This window comes from Carassius auratus, chromosome 14, assembly GCF_003368295.1.
Source record: "Carassius auratus strain Wakin chromosome 14, ASM336829v1, whole genome shotgun sequence".
Classification (NCBI taxonomy): domain Eukaryota; kingdom Metazoa; phylum Chordata; class Actinopteri; order Cypriniformes; family Cyprinidae; genus Carassius; species Carassius auratus.
The window spans coordinates 27,341,207-27,363,735 of record NC_039256.1 but is presented as its reverse complement, the minus strand read 5'-3'; the positions used below and the strand labels follow the sequence as shown (position 1 = coordinate 27,363,735).

The 22,529-nt window shown below is 38.4% G+C and overlaps 1 protein-coding gene across 3 annotated transcripts in view; it reads right to left on the bottom strand.

The window, feature by feature from the left end:
- The window catches only part of tenm2a (teneurin transmembrane protein 2a), a 273,356-nt gene that overhangs the window by 233,018 nt on the left and 17,809 nt on the right, over nt 1-22,529 (bottom strand). The gene's annotated exons all lie outside the window — the stretch shown is intronic.

Below are 22,529 nucleotides of genomic sequence, written 5' to 3'. Positions count from 1 at the left end.
ATTTAAAAATGTATGGAAATATGTGACAAACCCCAAAAATAAATAAACAAATAAGACAAAACAAAACAAAAAACAAAACATCAATACAAATAAAAAAAAAAAAATGTATGGGGAAACTAGGACAAGGGACTTAAGGGTGTTCTCTATAATTAATGTAGTAACAAGCAACAGAAAGTACATTAGCTTAAATGCACGAGTAAGGAGACATACGTACACACAATGAGAGCCTATTCAAGATGTTTATCCTCTTGACATTTACAGCTGTTATGATCTAACATGTCTGTCTCTCCATTTTAATGACTAAAAGTGCTTATGGACAAAGTATCTCCGGCATTTTCCACTCGATTTGGCTCTCATCTCCACAAACACCAGTGCAGAGCATCCCACATCAAAGCACTGCACATTCTCTCAGTCTGATCGCATCTGCAACACTTACAGCTGCATTCTGGCACATGCAAAAACACTGCAAAAGCCTCATTCAGTTTTTTCCCATGTAGAGAGTGAAACATAGCGCTAAAGCTATTTCCAGAAAAAAAAAGGCTATGCTGTGCATTGAATGTCAACATTAGATGACTAAGTATGAGGTGGCTAGCTAAGTGGAACACCATTAACACTTTCAGCAACTTGAAAGTGCACATTTTCAAGGACTTGCAATTACCTAAGATACAGATACACATATTGGCTTGTCACACTTGGAACTGTAAATCCTGGGTTGGCATACAAACATAACCCTCATTATCTAGTTCCATGTACAGTATTACACTGTTTATACCTCATCTTAGGTAATTATGTTATGAAATTTGATGCTGAACATTTGTAACTCTGGACTAAGAATCTTATAAACATTTATACTATGTATAACTGACGAGACCAATACAGGATGCAACCTGTTTTAATAACTGCTCGTCCATCTGTGGAAATGTCAAGTCAAAGCAATAATAATAGTGTTTCATCATCACTCATTAACACATTTGTCACCGCTGTTCATGTTTCTCTCAAACGCTGAAACTAAAACACAGCATGAAGATTTCAGTGACTGTGCAAAGTATATGAATATTTAATAAGGTATGTGCCGAGGATGTTTATGATTGGTTGTCTGTATCTAAACAACTATAAATGGCATTGCAATTTGGAACTAGCCTTGCAAAATCAAGGCTTAAAAAGGCTTTAACCCAGGGTTAAATGCAATGTGAAAACCCTAGATCAATAAAAACACTTCCATACCTGAAAAGTGGCTATTAATGTTGATAGTGCTATGTGGGTTCTTATAAAACTTGTCTTCTATAGTCCACTATGCACAGTTCTGTCGATGGTACCTAAGATAAAATACAGCAGCACATACCCGCCTCTGTCACTCCCGCTGTTCTCATACATGCACGGTTTGAATCCAGCACCATGGCCAAATGCCATGACGTAAATAAGCCGAGGACCTTTCTGTCAGCTCTCTCCATACTGCCAGCTTACTGCTCCCAGCAGTTATGGGAGAAAGTCTCTTGGCATCATGCTGACGGCGTAAAAAAACTCTATAGTAACTAATGTAGATAAGCCAGAAAATGCCTACACTGCCTAAACACACAGAAGCAATAAAATAAATCGCAAATAACAGCACGGGCAGTCAGATTGTGTTTGAAAACAAACCAAAACTGTCTGCAGCCTAAACAGGCTTAAGGTCATTTTAACATCCTATTTCACGTTTAACATCCTGATCAGTGCTAGCAAGTGTTTCAAATTCCTTGTGGCCCTCCACAAGGTCTGTAATCTAGTGAACACATAATATCATTTGTATGTCATGTGTATTATTGTGCATTATTGCATGTTGATGAAGAACAAAAACATATGTGCATTTCTCATTTCAGTCTACACTTGTATGTGCTTTGCATGTTCAGATCAAAAGAACTTTGCACCTCTTTTACACCAGTTTTAAGTGTTGCTATTTTATGCATGTAAACAGAGAGTGCTGCAGAAAAGACTAAAAGTGAAAGTAGAATAGAATAGAATAGAATAGAATAGAATAGTTGTACTGAAGCTGAAAATGAGCTCTGTGTCAGGGAGATGGAGGTGCAGATGTCTTCAGGCTCTAGGTGAATGAAACACGAGGGCGGCCGAGTGACAGAAGGAACGCAGAGATAACCGGCTCCTGATGATGCTGTTATTATTGTGTGTTATTGCTACGTGCCACACTGGCACAGGACTGAATAAACACCCCAAAAACACTGTGTACAACAGCACAGAATTAGGTCTAGCCAAATCACAACATATTTCTATGACACAACTATAAAAAATAATACAGACAATTCATATGGAGCCATGATGCTTTTTCAAACAGAAAAGGCACTTGAGCCCAGATTTCTAAATGCAACCTCCAAAAAAGAATCTTCCAAATATATCTTGGATGAATTTTTAAATAAATAAATCACTTACATGAAAGCAAGCCAAACAAACTACATTATCCGAAGTTTCCCACAATCCATCATGCAAACTTCATCATGACGTGTTAATGGGAGTTTAACGCATGTAACACTAGAAAACCTGACTGTTTGATGTTGAGACACTTTCAGAAACACACTAACAACTACAAACACCCTTCTAAGTGGATGCTAAGCGGCTCCTGGCACTGTGATGCTAGTGGGTGTGGGAGAGAGCGAGCTAATGGACGGCATTAGTTCTCAGGCTGAGACAGTAATGCACAATGTGTCAGATTAAGGAGATATTTATCAACACAGGTGGCTGATGGTGGACAGGCAATACACAGATCTCCCATTAGACACTTATAGTGAACATTATACATTGTGTTCGGTGACATTAGAACACCGGCGCCGGATTTACCTTCTTTACCTTCAGGTCTTTAAAGTTTCTCTGCAATGCTAAGCCAGCACTTTTTATATAGCGGACACTGTTAGCAAGCAATATTTAAAAGCTAATTGAAAATTGACTAGAAAGCAGTATTCTTACTGTTATTATTGTAAAACAGTTTAACTAATTATCGACAACTGCAAACTACAGCTATATAAAAATCTGATAATTTGTGCAGAGGTCAAAACATTATGTGTTCCCAAACCATTCACTTTTAAAGTTCCATGCAGTCTATGTAGAGAAGCAGAGAGGCAGCTCATTAGGTTCTGGAACAGAACTGCAATTTATCTAAGAGTTTTTGACACCTATGGACAGTTTCCTTCAGGTATATGCAAGAGAGAGATGCTGGAGATTGAGACTTAGTTGAGTCTGATGGCTTTCTGACAGGAGAACAGTACACACTGCCATCTCTGTATCATGCGGCGAAAGTATAACGTCTGAAGACAATGAAAAAAACATAGAGTGAGTGAGTGAGTGACAATACATGACAACGGTTATTTTACAACTCATGTCGTTCCTACAAAATGGCATAACAATGTGTCATAGGGAGAATTACAGTCGCTGTTATCTAGCGACGATTTCACCACAATCTGAAAAAAAAAAAAAGACACTTGGGTAAGAGCTTACGGATATATAACAATGGCTCAAAACAGCTGCACTTGAGAGTGGAGAACCTGCCAGCTTGAAATGTGAATCTATCGCTGAAAAACAAAAGGAAGAATCTCAGTGATGTCGGAACTGAAAAAGTGTCGTTCATTGACTTGGCGGAGCTATTAAAAAAAAATCCCAAAGAACACATTTTGCTTTGCTCTGCTTTAATTGTGTAAATGGCAACCTAGGCTGTTATTTACATCTGAACGACTCGGTGCCGTTTACGATTGTGCGGCAATGTTTTGACTGGGTGTATGGATCTTTTCAGAAGGATGTCAACACACAGCCACAGCTATTACAAGGACAGTTAGATCCCCATAACCTGAATCCATTCTAGTTTCTCATTATCATTCCGACTAAATAAAAGCACGATAACGCTGATCCGCAATGAGGCCCTCTCACGCATGAATAACAAACTGTTTCATAACACCCGTCTTCCCCTGCCGAGGACTCAGGTGGGGGGGTAGGAGGATCAGCCACACTTCAGAGAGAGAGAGAGAGATATCAGAAATGGAGAAGATATCAGCTAGCTGTTTTTCATACCTGAAAACAAGACAGTGCCAAAGAAGCTGACAAAGCTGTCTATTTCTAAACTGTGGCAAATGGAAAGTGTGGTGAGAGCTATACGTCTCCAGATTGGCTACGAGACCTCGTTCTCTCTAGCTGTTTCTATCCCACTTGTTCATTGCTCGGTTGTATTTCAAATGCACATTCCCTCTGTAATTTCCAAGTAATCTTTTGGCCATGAACACGTTCTTTTTGAGCATATGGCATATGGGCTAAACATGGATTCAATCTTATATCTGAAGGAAAAAAACAATCATAATAATAATAGCAAATAAAACATTAGAAAACTAATGTGCCATCATTTGTAACATATGGTGCATCGTTTGAATTTTAAACGTCATTTGGCAGATTTGCTGTGAGATGATTCTGTGGAAGGGTATAGGAATTGGATAATTTTAGTTTATAATTAGGGATGGTTCACTCAGAAAAATGAATCATTTACTCACCCCAATGTTATTCCAAACCTTTATGACTTCCTTCTGTGGTAAACACAACAAAAAAGAAACATGTCGTTTGTTCTAAATAAAGAAAGTCGTACAATAGGATGGCTGGGTACAGTTTGACAGTGTAAAGATAGACATCATGTCCTCAGAAACATAACCATGAATACTACCTTAATAACATCTCCGGTCTTTTCTACTGCTTTGGGTTTTCTGAATGCTCTCAGCCACTTTATCCTAATGCACTCTTGGTTCATCTCAGCCATTACTAATGTGTGACTCAGTCTGGAGAGATTTCCTCCATAAGGTGATTTTTGCAGAGACAGAAAACCACAAAATGAAAAGTGAAATCCAAGTCAAGGACAAAAGCACCTCCCGACGCACTCTTCAGCTGCCTGTGCATCTCATTCACATTCAGGCCCGAGCCACAGATTTGACAAATTGGAGTGATCTCAGGACATAAGGTTTCTGCAGGGGAAAAGTGTTGCTCCCTGCAGTCCGGTTCTGAACTGAGACTAGGCACGACTGTGCTGGAACAGTAGCGATTCTTTCCAATTACCCACACTCCCCAGCGATGAACATCAGGGAGGACCCAAACTACAGGCTGATCTGACAGTCACTCCGCAGGTGACAGAGTCAGCCACGGCGAACACGGCCGGGCTGCTCTCCGCTTCCTCTCTCCAGACCTGCAGCTCACGGCTTCGCTACCGGTGCCGCTCTCATGCGTAAATGACAGAAAGAACAAAGAACCGTTGAGCTCATGCGACGCTTGCCGCTAGCTCCGACTGACAAAACCTGATACTGATGGAAATCAGCACAAGCTAAGAGTGTTTTTACACTAGAGCTTTCTGTGCAAGCCAGAGTCTGCTTGAAAATACAATTCTGAACTTCCTGGTTATGGTACAGACGGCTAATTTGTCATCATACTAATAATGTATTATTGATATAAATAGCTAATGTTCGGTGGGTTAGTCACTTACCTAAAGCTGGGTTACTGGAAGGAACAGAGTAAAGGCTTAGAGGCTGTTGATAATGACTTTTATAGTGACTGATGATGGTCCAGTTGTATGGTGAACATACTGTTTAGGTCCTATTATATCCAAATTCAAGATAATGAATGAATGAGTATTTACCAGCCATGTCATATGTCATCTTATATAAACAAGCCCCAAAAATATCTTCCCATTTAATCCTACAATCAAATATTCAGTGGATTGACAGTCAACCGCAAAACACTTCAGCTAAATTCAAGTCTTTCACATCTTTACATCCTGTCTTCACGATGTCTCACATAAAGAAAAAAAAAGAAAAAATGTGAACTCTTCACCCTTATGACTACAGAATCAGAGGTCAAAGCCTTAGAGATATCGTGACCTCTTCGCCTCCACTAGGGTCCCGAAAGGAAGAAAGGTCCGTGTTCGTTTCACCCGCTGTAAAATATTAATCAAAGCCCAAGAAAATTAACTTTTAATAAACATGAAACTGAAACCAGCCGTATTGTAGTTGCGTCCAATCTATTCTTCTGCTTTCTCTCCTCTCCGTTCCTCTGCCTCTCCCGTCTTTTCTTTTTCCTCATGAATAATGAAGGGAAAATATCCAGCTTGTCCCTGCAGAAGAACACTGGGCTCTCCGGTGTTGATCAAATACGGCCTGTTAAATAATTGAAGGGAGCCTTTGTCATGCAAATGAAGGGCCTCAGGTCTGGAGAGCGGTGTGGTTGGGCCGGATGCTAATGTCTTACGTTTGTTTGTTTCTAAATAGGTTTTTTAAATCTAGTTTTTGAGGCCTCTTTGGCCGAATACAATGAAAAATAAAACCAAGGGCATCACGTCTGATCACACTTGCTCATTTTGGGGGAATGGGCAACCTTGGGCTTATAGGATGCACTTTATCAAAAATGAGGAGGCGTGGCCACAATACACAATACTTCAACCACAATACTCAGAGGAACTCTGTTCGATTTAAGGACATCCATCAAACACAACTAGACGTAGTTTGTGACACTTGGAAGAACTCCAAGTAAAGTTGAGGACGCTCCGGCGTGAGGCGGGGCAGCTGCTCATCAGAGAGTGAGAGAACATGAGCTAACACAAGCAGGGCAATTATACCCGCAGATAAAAGCTCATTACACAATCAATGAGCTGCTTTGTTTCTGGGGCCTATTATACCCTGTTATCCTCCACTGGAAGCTCTCACTCCCCCCATCCTTTTATTCACTCCACTCTTTTTCTTCTTTGTCCCTGGCGATTTCGGATGAATGATAAATAGCTTAAATGAAATAGCGGAGTCGAAAGAGAAAGCGAAACATGGTACCCAGTGAAACAAAAGACTTCCATAAACATGCCTGCGCTGATATATCGGATCGAACCGGCTCTTAGGAAAGGAAAAACATGGGAAATCAGTGATTGAACTTCATTCTCTTTCATGCACACAAACAAACACAAGGAGACTATGAAGAAGAGGCACAGGTATGGTGTTGTTAAAATCGACAGCAAGTCATTTCAGTGTGTATGTCTTTACACTAAATCACACGGGTGGGAATGTGCCCTGCAATTTCACATTTAACCAAAGGGGGCAATATCCACAAGCAGAAAGGGGTCAATTCAGGGGTGCGTGAATGTGGCATTTCCCAAAATGACCAGAGTAGGGTGCGTGTGGAAATGTCCTTGAAATGCACAGATACAGAGATCTTTATGTGGCTTCCTTCCTGGAATGATGCTCCGATTACAAAGAGTTACAGTACATAACTCAGGCTGGACAATAATACACTCACACAAATCCTTAAAATCTAAGGCAATACTGCGCACAGTTTTTGAGAGAGAATATTTATCTACTGATACTTATATAACACGAAAAAATGAATCATGTTATACAAAAAAAGACCCGGCATTAACATATGTACTTTAAAAAAACATACATGCATTCCTACACACAAACACTGCAAACTCCCCATTTCTTACTGCATTTTTTTTTTTTTCATTTCTTTATGATCTACTTAAAAAAAAAAAGTATACATCATTGGTGCACATAATCTAAAGCGTTTTCTTTTATCATTATATAACACCAGAACCTCATTAATAAAATATAAAGAACAAAACTGAGAAGACTATTTGGTATTTAAACTAATATGTTTTCAGTTCTTTAGTTATGCAGACAACATTGTTCACAAACTTAACCCTGACTGACGAATAAACAGCCAATCAGGCGAAGACCAACACCTCTGGGAATCCATTTGCCATTCAGAGCTTCCAGTTTGTCTTTCTTTCAGTATTTCTCTAACTTCTCCCACCTTGCCTTTATTTCTGTTCACTCCTCCCTTTTTCTATACCTCCTGACCCCTCTTACCATTTCACAGCACCTATGTTTATAACATACTTCATCCTTTCCCTCTGTCTCGTTCTCTGGCCTGTGGCGGCAGTGTGTGCAGCTCCGCGGGGATTCTTTCTCTAAGAGGCATCCATTAGTTACACTCTTCTCAGAACCTGTGGGCTCTATGGGTCACGGGTTCTGTTTCCCTCTGAGTGACAGCATGCCTGGAGAGCAGACCGCAAGCGCTGCGCCGTCGCGCCACTCAACTAGAAACCTCCACACACAAATAAACAAACATTCACAGTGGCCTCCGCTACAGACAGAGGATTCGAGGAATGAGGGAAATATTATACAGAAGCATCTTTGCTGCTTAGTCATGTGAAGAAGAACACTTATCGCTGCAGTAAGTGATGCTGGCTTGATGAGACATGCTCTTTTACTGGGCTTATGGGCCTCGGGGCACACAGGCAAACAGACTGTCTAACAGCTTCCTGTTTATGGTTGGGAACATCATTGTGGCTGTAAGATGCGTTACATCTCCTAATCTAAATGTGCTATAGATGTAGTATTTATTGACTCTAAAACCGCACAAGAAGCAAAGAAGGGCTTAACAAACTCAAGAGCAGGGCTAAAAAAAAATTCAATCGGTTCACTCCGAGCAGAATCAATATTTTAACATTTATTTTCCTGCGTTCTGTATTATTACCGTTCTGAAACGGATTATATCAGTTTATACTTTTTTGTTTGTTTTGCCTATAATAATAATAATAATAACAAAGTACAGTGGTTTCTTTACTCAAATAAATAAATAAATAAAATAAAAACAAAGCGATCTGGTAACCTATATTAACCTGCAGCACTTAGTCACAGCCAATACAGCATCATCTTTTCTAGATTTTGGCCAAATGTAGGTTAATAAACAAACCTCAATCTAAAAACTAATTAATTTAAAGTGAAACTGATGCCTACCTCTCTCATTCGGCACGGTTACAAATGTTTCCATATTTGTGACATATCTGGATGCTAAAATATTATTTATTATAGGCTAGGAATTGTACTTTCATCTACGTAAAACATCATCCTTCACATCGGCTATTTCAGCACAGTGAGGCGGTGGTCATGCTGAGCGCAATATATTGTACAACCGAGCAGTGTTACTTTTTATTTCGTTTCTTTAACTGTATTTTATTTTGATAATGAGCTGGCTGCAATGTCGCAAAATATGTTGTGACTGTGTTAACGATTTTCATTTCCTTTCCAAGAACTTTGGAATGCGTCACAATGAACCGTAACTCAGCACACTTTTTTATTTTGTTTTGTTAATGTGTCAATGATTTAAGTGAAATATATTTTGTGTATGCCTATATATTCCTTTTATCAAATTAAAACTTGCTCTTCATGCCATCTTTAATGTCTCAATCAACCTAGTTCCATATAGAAACATAGGGCCCTTTTTTAATGATCTAAGTGCATGGTTTAAAGAGCAAGGCACAGGTGCACTTAGGGTGTTTTTCAAATCCACTTTTGCTATTTTAACGATGGGAAAAACAGTCGGCATGCCCGGGGAATGGTCTAAAAGTATTGTCCCTATTCTCTTAATGAGTAATGGGTGTGTTTTGGGCATAACATCCAATAAACCAATCAGAGTCTCATCTCCCATTCCCTTTAAGAGCCAGTTGCGCTCGCATCATGGCAGATTTGCTATTGTATGGCGGAATTTGCAAGCGCAAAGAATGAACTGATCTCAGAGGAAACCCAGCTGCTTGTGCACGAGCAAATAGGTAGCCTAATTCTGATACATGCCATTACTATTCAGTTGCCTCAAAATAACAACGAACCAACAATGCACCTGAACACACCTTGTTTTCAGACCGGCACGCCCATGGGCACAAAAATGCATTCGCTATTTAAACAACATGGTAATGATATCTGCATCAGGCTGAAACTAGCAAAAAACACTTGCGTTGCACCTGGCGCCGCAATGTACCATGGGTTTGATACAGTAGGGCCCATGTTCCAATTTCATATCAATCCCTGTTCAAAACGTGTAGAAGCCCCAAAAATAAGCTGTTTTTGTTTTTTTGCCTTAGGATAAAATAATGTGAACATCTTGAGCTTGTGTTAACTACAGACACTAACTTTAGGACAGAAAAAAATAATAAAAAATCCTAATGTTAAACTTCGAGGTTTAAGGACTCATTATTGCAGCACTCTATTTGTTAAAATATTTAATCTCCAAATAAAATTTAATCTTTTCAAAGTAATTCAGATCATTAGAGCCATTATTTTATTTTCTAACATTTATATTTTTTAATGGATGTTTTGCCTGTCAACAGACAGGACAGCAGAGAAATACTAAGGAGAAGTGATTACACTTTAGAATAAGGTTCCATTAGTTAAAGTTGGTTAACTACTTTAGATAAAATGAACTAAGCAAGAACAAACCTTCTGCAGCATTTATAAATCTTGGTTAAAGTTCATTTCAACATTTACTAATGCATTATTCAAAAGTTGTGCTTGTTAACATTAGTTAATGCACTGTGAATTTGCATAAACTTACAAAGAATAACTGTATTTTCATTAACTAACAGTAATACATGTATTGGTCATTGTTTGTTAATGTTAATTAATACATCAACTAACATTAACTAATGGAACCTTAGTGCTAGATCAGAAAATGACCCATGATGGAATCCAGTTCAAAATCCAGTTGCCCACACACAAATAACACAAAGCAACATGGGGGAGCATATGCATTACCCAGCAGGCCAAATCTAGGACAAAACATTTTTTTTTCTTTTCTTCAGAATAATGTGTACTGATGAATAGTGCTCGACAATACCAGGGACATTTATTATTGTTAGCAAAGGGGTCGGTTTTGATTTTATGTTGTCAAAATAATGAAAACCCACAAAATCACTCTTTGTTTCCCCCTCCAAAATGCAAAATGCTAATTTGTCTCGCATGTGGGCCTCCATTTGTCATTCCATATGTGTAGACTGACCCGTTCATGAATTGTACATGCAAACAGAATCAAACTAACCAGGACAGACATCAACAGAGCCGAGATATTCAGTCTGTGATCTCACGTCAACCCAGAGACCTCATAGTCCATTACCTATAGAAACAGTGATCAAAACCTCTCCGCTGCTCGTGTATCTGCATTCATAGAGCCGGTTCCCAAAGGTAGCGAAAGCTGCGGCGCTGAAGATTGGCTAGTGTAGGCTCTTTAATGTCTGCAATACTAACAAGGCTGGCTCGCAGCTACACAAAGCAAGCGTCTCCATTGCTTCGCCGGGGACCAGGCGGCACCAGGGGTCAGACAACCCACACTTCCTCTAATTGGTTTGATGGAGAGTGAGAACTGCCACAGGGCGCAGGCTGTAAATAAAAGACAGGCCACTGAGCGGAGGAGAGCTCGACAGTTTACTGTATGGTAATGCACTGTTTTTTTTTCATTTATACCACTCACGCTCTCATCCTCTCTGCCCTCTGAAGAATTATTTAACCTGAAAACATTCATAATTCATAGAACATCAAAACACGTCTGCAAGAATGACATTTATGGAGAGTTTGTCAATATCTCTCCTCACCCCAGGAAAACCGATGTTAGGCAGCCTTTTGACTCCGTTTAATTAAAAAAGCTGATTCGGATCATTTTGCCTTGTCAGTCAACTCCTGTTTTAAACGTGCTGTGACTTTCGGGGCATTGTGCAAATTAGCATACAGAGTTTTCACCCGCAGTAAAAGGCCATGTCACTGATGTTTGTTGAGCGGAGAGCTGAACTTCACTCGTGGAATGACTGATATGATATTCACGCTCGACTGGAGCTCTGAGTTACTAACGGGCCTAAGTCTGCCTTGGCTCATTTTCAACGCAAAGAGATGTTGCCGGTTACTTTAAGCCAACGGCGGACTACCTGACGAGTCCTAAATCTGACAGCATGTCCGTGTGTTACTCTTTGCAAAAAACTATTTAAAAAATGATTGCCACTTGATTAAAGAAGGCATATATTCTCCACCAGTGCTGCACCAGCAGTCGTGCTTATATCTTACAATCTTCAGTCCATTTCCTGACCCAATGTGCTTGATGGCATACACAGGAGAGTCGAACCAAAGGGAACGAAAGTACTCTGATAAGTCACATTCAAGACACCTAGACACCCACTCTCTCTCTCTTGCACCTCAGGCTGCGGCAGAGAAAAAGCAGCCTAAGAGCTTTTGCTGCAACATCTCCCCCCCAGTAACCAGTAAGAGAACAGTCAAGAGTGAAAAAACACAAATAAAAAACACCACAGCAAGTCTCTGTATAAACACTTCTATTAGTTCACCAGGCTTTCAAATGCTTCTCCCCAAATACAGCATAGACAGCTGCAGGGGTTTGTCATCTTAGGAGCAGAAGGAGGGGATGAGCGGTCTAAAACAAGATGTTCAGGGACAGGGGAAGTTCAGAGAGAAAGCAAGAAGTGTAGGGGGAAATCAGAGCAGAAATATTGACTTTATTGTATCAACTTCTGTTTTCCCAACCTAAAGGGCCAATGGGCTTTTCTAGCTAGATAGTGATCAAAGCCAGGTGAGGTGTCAGTACAACTAAAGCTCCGGATGTCACCTTCTGCTGCCTAGAAAGAAGCTATGAGTTATTATTATTAGGCTCTGAAAAGAAATTTCATATAGATGGATATTAAGCTGTATTTAATAACAGACCCAGAGATAAATTCTCACATCAAACGAGAACAATTCAATATAAAACTTTCTATTATTAATCTTTAGAAAGAAAGAAAGAAAGAAAGAAAGAAAGAAAGAGAAAAAGAAAGAAGAAGGAAAGAAAGAAAGAAAGAAAGAAAGAAAGAAAGAAAGAAAGAAAGAAAGAAAGAAAGAAAGAAAGAAAGAAAGAAAGAGATAAAAAGAAGGTTGATAAGTCACACAGAGTGGGTGTGTGGATATAATGTGACACACACACACACACACACACACTCCAGACCGTATTAAAATAGCTGTCATTCAGCAGACCCTCTCTATACCTACTGCAGGTAAATTGATAAAGCTCCTCACTCTGCCTTCTGTTGGAGAAGGAACACCATTAAGACCAATCCCTTCAAATGGCAATTTAAACAAGGTGTGAAATAACATGAGACTACTGGAACTTCCTGATTGCTATGACAACCCAGGTTCATTTCTGCTTCTCTGAAGATAATCCAATCACCAAATCAGCCCTCAAAGCACATACAGACACCATGGAGGAAATGAATGGAGAAGTGCAGCTGCTTACCTTAAACAATACAAACTGGGGCATGAGAAATCAGAATTATTCTCAAGATATTTTCTTTCACACTCTTAAAGGGATAGTTCACCTAAAAATGTAAGTTCTGTCATCATTTCCTCACCCTCATGTCATTCCAAACCTGTATGACGTCCTTTCTTCTGCGGAACATAAAAGGAGATATTTTGATATCGTCTTTCTTTAATTTTTCAAAGTCAATAGTCAAATAGTTTGATTGCCAAAATTCAAAAGATATACTTTTGTGTTCTGCAGAAGAAAGTTAGTCATACAGGTGAGGGAGAAAAAAAAAAAGAAAGAAAGAAAAACATGAAGGGAAGTGAATGATGACAGAACTTTAATATATTATTTTAAAAATCAAAGGTTTTTGTTTTTGCGAATCTTTAGTTCGGCCCACTTTTTGTTTTCTATTTGGTTCCTCAAAAAATAAAATTTTTGACATCATACTATACATAATTCAGAACAATATACTAGACTATGCTACATTTATTGATGCAAATTCCTGTTCTTATTGTGCATTACATGTTATTCCAAAGAAATAAAATGTTAGCCTTCACAATCTGTATCAAAGTGAAATATACATCACAGAAGTTATTTCCCCACTTTTTCTGCATTTCTCTCATACTGCAGAACAACAGTATGCAGATGCTTTTCTAATAAACTAATAAAAGGTTTATATGTAAAATAAAAAAGCATGACCTTGGATGCCTCCAGGCTGTGAAATCCTGGTGGTACATTTATATTTAAATGTGAATCATCAAGCCAAACTTTTTAACAGGTTTTACAAACTTGTAAGCCTACACTAATTGTGCGATTACATCTCTAGACATCAGTTAAAGTTGAGGGTGTCATATATCCCAGCATAACCTGAGAGTGTACTCAGCTCACTGTGGATGGAGAGAGAGGATAAAAAGTCTAAAAAGCAGCTCATCAGAGGACGGAGACTGGAAGAGTGAAGACGCTGGGGACGTGTTAGCTGCGACGGGATAAAAAAAACAGACACTCTCCGCTGAATGATAATGTTATAACACCAGTCTAGATAAAACCCCAACCAGAAGTGAATTAAGCAGCCCTGTACCTGCAATCCACAGTCTTAATAGATATTGATGAAGTCAGTCAGTTAAACAGTGAAACAATTAGACCGCTCCCCTCGACTTCAGACAATTACAGAAGAGCCAGGACGGTGGAGCCCTTAGCAGAGTCTACATCGCAGAGCCCGTCTCTCTCAGGGCCCCAGAGCAACTACCCCTCTTGCTGAGGCTCAAACAGACAGATTGGAGCTCATTATACCTGCAGTGGGGAATAGCGCCCCTGCCTGAGGGACTTCATCTTGCCTATGCAATAGATTAGGGGTCTGTTGCAAGCTTGGAACCCAAAGCATGCTTGTGCTCTTGCATCAGGGTGAGCGAGAGGACGTTCGTGTGAAGGATAACAATAGTAAATGGGGCATGCCGAACAAGAAAGGTCATGCCATGGCTGTATAAATGTATGAGCCATGAACTCAACATGACACGGAAAGAAAAAAGGGAAAGAGAGAAGAGAAAAGGAGTTTTGTGAGCCGAGAAGGCAGGGGAAGTTGGGTCACGGAAACCCACATGGAATCCGCACGCTCATTTCACGTTTTCTGTGCTGATTGTGGATGAAGGTCTGAGGAATTCTGTTTGAATATAGTTAAATGTTTTAAACGGCCCTGAGAGTACATAACGCTTGCTGGTAGCTTTATGCATCATCTGATTATTTAAAAAAAAAATAATAATAATAATCTCATAAATGAACATGCAAGGAAATAGAGTAGGGGTGTAGAGCTGTTGTAGGAGAAATAGAGAAATTGAAATAGCACTGCCAAACATAGAGAGCTCTGGCAGAATTTGGTTTGTATCTTGTTGAAAAATCTATCTGGTAGCTGAGTCAAGATTTGCTAAATAGGGAAAATTATTATTAGAGAGCATTTCCATAAAAGTGAAGAGGGAAATTCTGTTCGTGATTTACTAACAATGTGCACATTATAGAACACAAACGCAGCCAGATCATTTCCATAATGACCAGCGCAATCTACCAATAGCAGTGCAAATTACTGCCTGCTTTAAGATTAGATTTTTTGGGGGCCTTAAATAATGGTACAAACACCGGTAATTTGGCAAGCACAAATGTTAGTAAATCACATTGTTTGATTCATTTTAATTCTCTGCTACCATAAATTTTGCATCTAAAAGGGAAACTCCTATAAATGCATATTCAAGGTCATGTGCAAAAATAATTGTCCACGCCTTTTCAGCGCTTTTCATTCTTAACTGTGCATCTTTAGTAAATCCAGAAAGTTCTATTTTTTTTATATATACATTAATAATAAGCCATTATTGTTATTATTATTGGAACAACTGGGTGTGAAAATGATGACAGAATTTACATTTTTAATTGAACTATCCCTCAACACTTTACATTGGCATGACCAACTGCAAGCGTTTGTTTGAGGAAGCTAATGACTAATTTGGACCATTTAAAATCCAGCTCAAAATCAACTACAATGTTCCAAAATACAGCTACCAATTTAAGCTGGATTGTACAGCAAGGCCTAGCTGTTGTGTGGATACAAAAACATCCCGCTCACACAAACACATACACACACATACATCCTGGAGGAAATGAGTGTGTCCTGAGGAAATCACCCCTCCCCGTTTCACTGTATCCCAATGGTATGGCTGCTTTTCTCTCTGATATTTATACTCTGGTGACCCAAAGCCCCAGAGAGAGCCTGACCTCAGTCAGCACATCTAATCCTGTGGGATAAACAAAAAACACCCTGCTTTATTCATAAGCCCCACACTTACACACCACACAAGTTCTTCATAATTGATGACACCGCTGGCAACACTGCCAACCTCCCCTGTAATGAGACTGTATGTCAGATCCACCTCGTTCTCTTCAAGTCAGAACAATACCACACATATTCCATCCTGCCTTCTTCAACACCAGCAAACATGGCCCAATTCAACTTGTTCTTGCCTAATACAGCCTCTTAAAGCAACCATTCCCATTCTTCTCTTAGACAACAACCCCCACCTGAAGACAGTCATCACCTTCTGAGGATATCATGGTGCATTTTGCTGAACACTTGAGAGAGTAATGAGCAGAGATACACGGAGACACCTTTACTTATTCATAGTTAGTAAAGATACTCTTAGATTTAAAAGCTTAGCGCTGCAGTCAGGTGTCTCTGCGCTGAAGGAGGACTTCCTGTGCTGCTGTAACAACATGGACACACACCTAACGGCCTTGCTAATGCAAGGAAAGGCATCGGTAACAACCCTCAAAGACTTCAGCGAGCCGCTGACCTTCACAGAAGCCCCTCCATATTCATTCAACTGCAAGTTCTGACTCATGCCATGTACATACACAAACACACAAAAGCACCTGATGTTGATCTTATATGTCAGATGTGTGTATACAAGATTCATGCATTGATTAGTTGCTTGGTCAAATGGACAGCCTTTCAGCAGGCCAGTTTCATTCTACACATGTTTATTAATAACCACTCACATCTGAAAGGGCTCGCTTCACATACGTAAACACAAAATATATGCGGCCATTAATGTTTAAATGATGTAGACCAGTGGTTTTCAACCTGTGGTGGTATTGCAGGTGGGCCGCCAATTATTTTCTGTTCATTTCCAGTCCATTCTAGGGCTGTGCGATTAAAAGAAAACGTCCTAAAATCACGATTTGAGCGTGCGCATATGCCTAACTCCAGGTTCACACACTGTCTGTGATGCGCCTTTTTTCTGAGCCAATGTTGACGGATCAGAGCGTTCTCACTGCGGTAAAAGGCTAGAAATAAAAACGTGTGAAAATAATTCATGTCTAACACATGAGCATAGAGTGAATTTGTTAGTGAACAGGATGCAGTTTAAGTGAGAGGAGACACGTTTTAAGTGTGCACACTCTCTCCTCGCAAAGCAGCGTGTATCTGAGCAAGCACGACCGGTTTTGTGACAGAGCAAAGGAAATCTGCTGCGAACAGAGAGATTCGCACTCCTGCATTATTTTAATGTGCTTTCGCGTTATATTTATGCGCTCTCACTGCTGACCGCATACACATACTGTATACACACTGCAAACACCTGAGGCACCGCTACAATTAATGAGCTCTATGAACAATGCATGGCAAAAAAGAAAAAAAAGTCCCTGTATACAGGATTTTTTTTTTTTTTTTTTTGCCATAAGTCTATACAATTTTTTTACATCTTCACTATAGGGATAATTTTGACTTATGTCTGTTCTAGAGATGTTACAACTTTTTGATAAAGCTCTGATTGGTTTTCTTTTGGAAATATGTTTCAAATTAATCCTGGATGCGTTCATGACTGTAAAAGCACAATTGCAAAATTGATCAAAAAAATCGCCATAGTTTTTTTTTTTTTTCATATCGCACAGCCCTAGTTTATTCAATAAATAGCTTAAAATCTAGCTTCTGAGTACTAAGTTATTAACCCAACAATAGCGGGGTCAGTTAATTTTTTTGAAGTGGGCCGCGCAAACATATGTGTTTGGTTGTGTGGGCCGCGAGTTGAAAAAGGTTGGGAACCACTGATGTAGACAATCTAGGGAAGACTGTTCCTGGCTCGTTGATTATTTAACAATTATTCAACCTCTGCTCTGAAGTGCCTTTGGAGAATTATATTGGTCAATGGAAAATAGGAAAGGGAAAAACATTTTCAAAAAACAAAATAAAAATAATTTAAAGTGCAGTGTTTGTAGTCATGTACTTAAAATAGTTAAAATCTTAAAAATTACATTTTCGAGAAAAGATCATTTTTAGACAACTAAAAATAACAACTAAACAACTGTTGTTACAACTATGAATTAAAAAGCAAATACACTTTATATGTGAGTGCATACATTGTAATATTTTCCTGCATATATATATATATATACATACAGTATATATATACATACAGTAGTAGTAATAATTAAAATATTAAAATATTTCAATATAAACAGACAAAGGCAAAGGCATGCATACACATTGTACATGTGAGTGCACTTATTGTAATGTTTTTAATTATTTCATTATGTATTCTATTTAATAATAATAATAATAATAATAATAATAATAATATACACATAATAATAATAATAATAATAATATATACAAATAATAATAATAATAATAATCATCATCATCATCATTATTATTATTGTTGTTGTTGTATCAAATTAGTATACACATACTCCTTGTTTTCTTTTTTCTTTTTTTTGTGAATATTGGATATAATTAGATGTAAATTATATTTTATTTTATTAAAAAAACGACAACAACAAAAATATGCAACATACCACTGAAGCACATGACAGAAGCCTACATGGCATGTACTGTATTAAATTAAAGAACTAGAAATGTAACCTGAGAAGGGCTTGTTTTTAAACGCTGCCCTATATACCTGCAGCTAATGAGGCTTTGTCTTCATGGGGTGCAGTTTGACTGACACATTCACCATCATTAAAGGTTCTCCTATTTATAAGTCATCACAAGGATAGGGGAAAGCAGTTCATTTGAAAGACTTCATCTGAGGCATTTTCAGGGAATCAGTTCACCACCATCCACTCAAAGCATTTTCAGCACACCCTGGATGGCACATCCTACCCAGCAGAGCACTAGTATCTCCACGTGTGGAACAAACGACACATGGACCTGACGAGATCCCGGCAGTAGGAAGATTGGATCCTTAACCCTTTGGGAAGCAGGCGTGTCATTGGTATGCAGAGAAATGAGGGAAACGGGAAAATGAGACGGCTTAACAAAGCACCACTATGCAGTCAGAATGAGGTTTATTTGACAGGTCTCAGTGCCGAGCGAAGACCCACGAGATGTTTCCCTGCTTGCTATGGGTGATGTGAAGTCACAGGGGTCCCTGTTCAATAGGTTTATTCAGTCCAAACAGCACACACACATGCCAGACACGTAACCTCTGATGCACGCTAGCTAGCTTTTCTCACCTCCTGCATGCCGCATGCACAGTGGGTGGAGACGAGCAGCGATCCAATGTGAAATATTCCCCAAACACACATCGTCCTGTCAGAGCTGATGACATTACACTGCTCTTTAATAGCGTGCCGTCTACGCCAAGAGACTAATACACACTAATGTACAGAAACAAAGGCCATTCATCCAGACAGATAATCTTCTGATCCAATTGAAGGAAAAGCAATAGAAAAAAGTGAAAGCATGCTTTGCTCAAATGAAACCCACTCGACTTAAGCGAGGACCATGCTGTTCAGTGAGGCCCCTGTGTGGAAATTAAATTGCAGATCATCTGGGGAATCAATAAACAGACAAATTCAGAGGTTTAACGTCTATTCAGAGATTTGGTTTTAATAAAGGCATTAAAGTATGTAGACGCTTTAATCCTACAATCACATCAGTTACATACTGTAGTCTACTTTGATAGAGACTGGTAAAGAATCAAACACATTCATATACAAAAACAGAGATGAACACAAAGTGGGTTATAAAAGAGCTATATTTTATGCTATAAAAAATCTAAAGAAAATGCAATGCTCAATAGTGAATAACACATCTGTCTTTTGCTGTAACCAACACCTTTCTGTTTCACTATCTTTTTTTAGTTCATCTTGGTTACTAAACCTGAAAAACATCAAGCAGATGAATGTCCATTTCTCATGGATATTGATTGCCATTGGTCATTTATCAAAGGCTTAGTAAAAGATTAACTATAGACTACATTCATAGCGGTTCTGCTAATTTGCTGGTAATATGAGATCAATACAACCACGCTAATGTATGCGTATGAAAAGATGTAACAAGATTATGCCTACGAGGGTAAATAGATAGTTTGTGTTTGTTGTGGAGAAACAGCGGCCAGTCATTTTAATTTAGTAAGTTTGTCAAATAGCATTAATTTCCTCTTTTGGTTCATTTCTGACTTTGTGTCGTGCAGGTTATCGATTACACATTCCTTCAAGGGATATCGTTTAGATCCCACCATTGGCAAACAAGCTGCTTAACTATCTTTAATCCATGAACAGACGAGGTTGAAAGTGAAATCAATAATTTAAATCAAAAAGACAATTACATTTTTCACAACTATAATAATAATAAAGTATATTTTCAGAATGAACTAAACAGATGTGGCATGTAAAAACCAGTGTCTTATTGCTAAGCACCTACAGTACAATCCAATTTAGCCAGACATTAAATGCAGTGAATAAACGCTGCACTGGGATTATTTAAGTAAACATGCATCTTTTCTATGCAAATGAGGCTTATTATAGATTGCATCTCATTCATTAGTGAAATCCCTCCAATGAGTTTCAGTGGTCAGAGGTTCCAGATGGAGATCTAAGCAAATGCAGCTTTAAGCCAAAGTCTTTCTCAGCGGAGATTAACACACACGGATCCACCTGTTGCACCGCTATTTATGCTGTACTCTTCCAATTTAAAGCCTCGCAAACATGTACAATAGTACCGACATCAACGCATAAGCATCTGACACAATCTCAGCATTTACGCACAAGCTTGAAAGATCTCGGTAAAATGCTCCAGTGTTTAATGATTCCCAAGATCTATAAACAAGCTTTAAACTATTGACAGTTTTAAATTTGCACTGCATTAAGTCTGAGCAGTGCGGTTCAGGGTTCCATCAATTATACAGTATTATTCTTTACAGAGTCGCTCTCATTCAAACAACTTCCTGCAACTCTAAGACATCTTTTATTTAAGCACAGATACTAAAGCTTGAGTCAACTAAAGTGTGCCAAAGGAGACCTTGAGAGACTCAGCACACATCTGTAGCATTGAAGTCGCTCTATGTGCAGCTTTATGTGAATGGACTATAATTACACATTCTGTTTCAGATGAACTGTCAAAAACTCTAACCTTGCCAAGTGACTGCAGTCCTGAAAGGTGATGTAGGATTTTTAAATACACCTGTACAGGCTAAATGACCCCATGTGCTGATCTAGATGAAGATTAATTATCCTGCCAGGAAACTTTCAATCAACTGGTCCAGCCATCAAGGGCATCATCTCATTCACACCGTAGTTAATGGGCACCCCTAATTCTCCTTCTCAATAGTTCCTGTCTTTCACTTACATAGATTTGAAACACTTTGAAACGTTACCTCTGAGACAGTTTGCAGTGTTTTAAAGTTCCATGTTGTCATGTATTTCTAAGGGAATATATGAATATTCAGTTAAAAATATAGTGGAAATTGATTCTAACTTAATGTAAATTTGATGTACCTTAATGAAATTTTTTATCTATCATTTGCCCTAATGACAAAAAGCCATAAACTTAAAAACGAATGAATAACAATTTAATAATAATATTTATAATTATTATTAGTATACATACACATACATATACATATATATATATATATATATATATATATATATATATATATATATATATATATATATATATATATATATATATATACACATTTTTTTACGCATTTCACACATGCCCAGTGTGACAAATTATTCAGGTCAGGAAAGTCTCGTCGATCTCTGAATTCTCAAGGTAGTAAAAAAACTGCGGCGAGCACCACAACGAAAACACAGAAGAAGCTTAAGGTTTTACCCCAGTTACTCTCAAATACATTCATGCCAAGCTCGATAAACAGAGATGACTTTGGTAGTTGATACGCTGGAGCTTCTTCCTGTTATAGCGTCCTGTGTTTCACACTGCGCATGCGCAGAACGCCTACATGCAATGCAGCGAAAATTACAACTGTTTGTAAAAGCATATGCATTTTTACTTGGTTTTACTGGCACTTGAAGCCTTCAGAACGTGAAAATATCGATCCTAAAGTATTGTGGCAGAGCAAATGAACACCTCCCAACAACAAGAGTGCCCAGAGTGCTGCTTATGTGATGGTGGCGCATGTTTGTGTTTCTGAGTTCATTCTTTCGAGTTTCTCTATCCATAATTTCATAGATATGTGGCTATATTTAACCACTGGTTCACCTAAAACTCTTACACTATCTGTAGTTAAAGGGCATGGTTTGATATAGTGATCAGGTAAATTTGATCTAAGTAAATGTTAAACTTTTGAAATTCAGAAAAAAAGAACCACATATTGATGAATCAATACATACCTCTACAAAACACACAAAATTATGTATCTGTGTCCTGTTATTTATCTTTTGGTATGCATTTCAGAAAAAAAATGGTTAGGATTCAGGTGTAATTGCAAATAGTGATTAATCCTGATTAATCCACTGAAAATTCTGATTAATTTTATTAAAAATTTTAATCATTTGACAGCCGTATATATATATTCCACTGTCTGAATGAAAAGTTTAATTAATAAAAAATATATTAGTATAAATAAAAACATTATTTAAATTAATTTTATTCAAATTATTGTCCATGTACAGCATGACAAACTAAATATTCTTACAGTTCA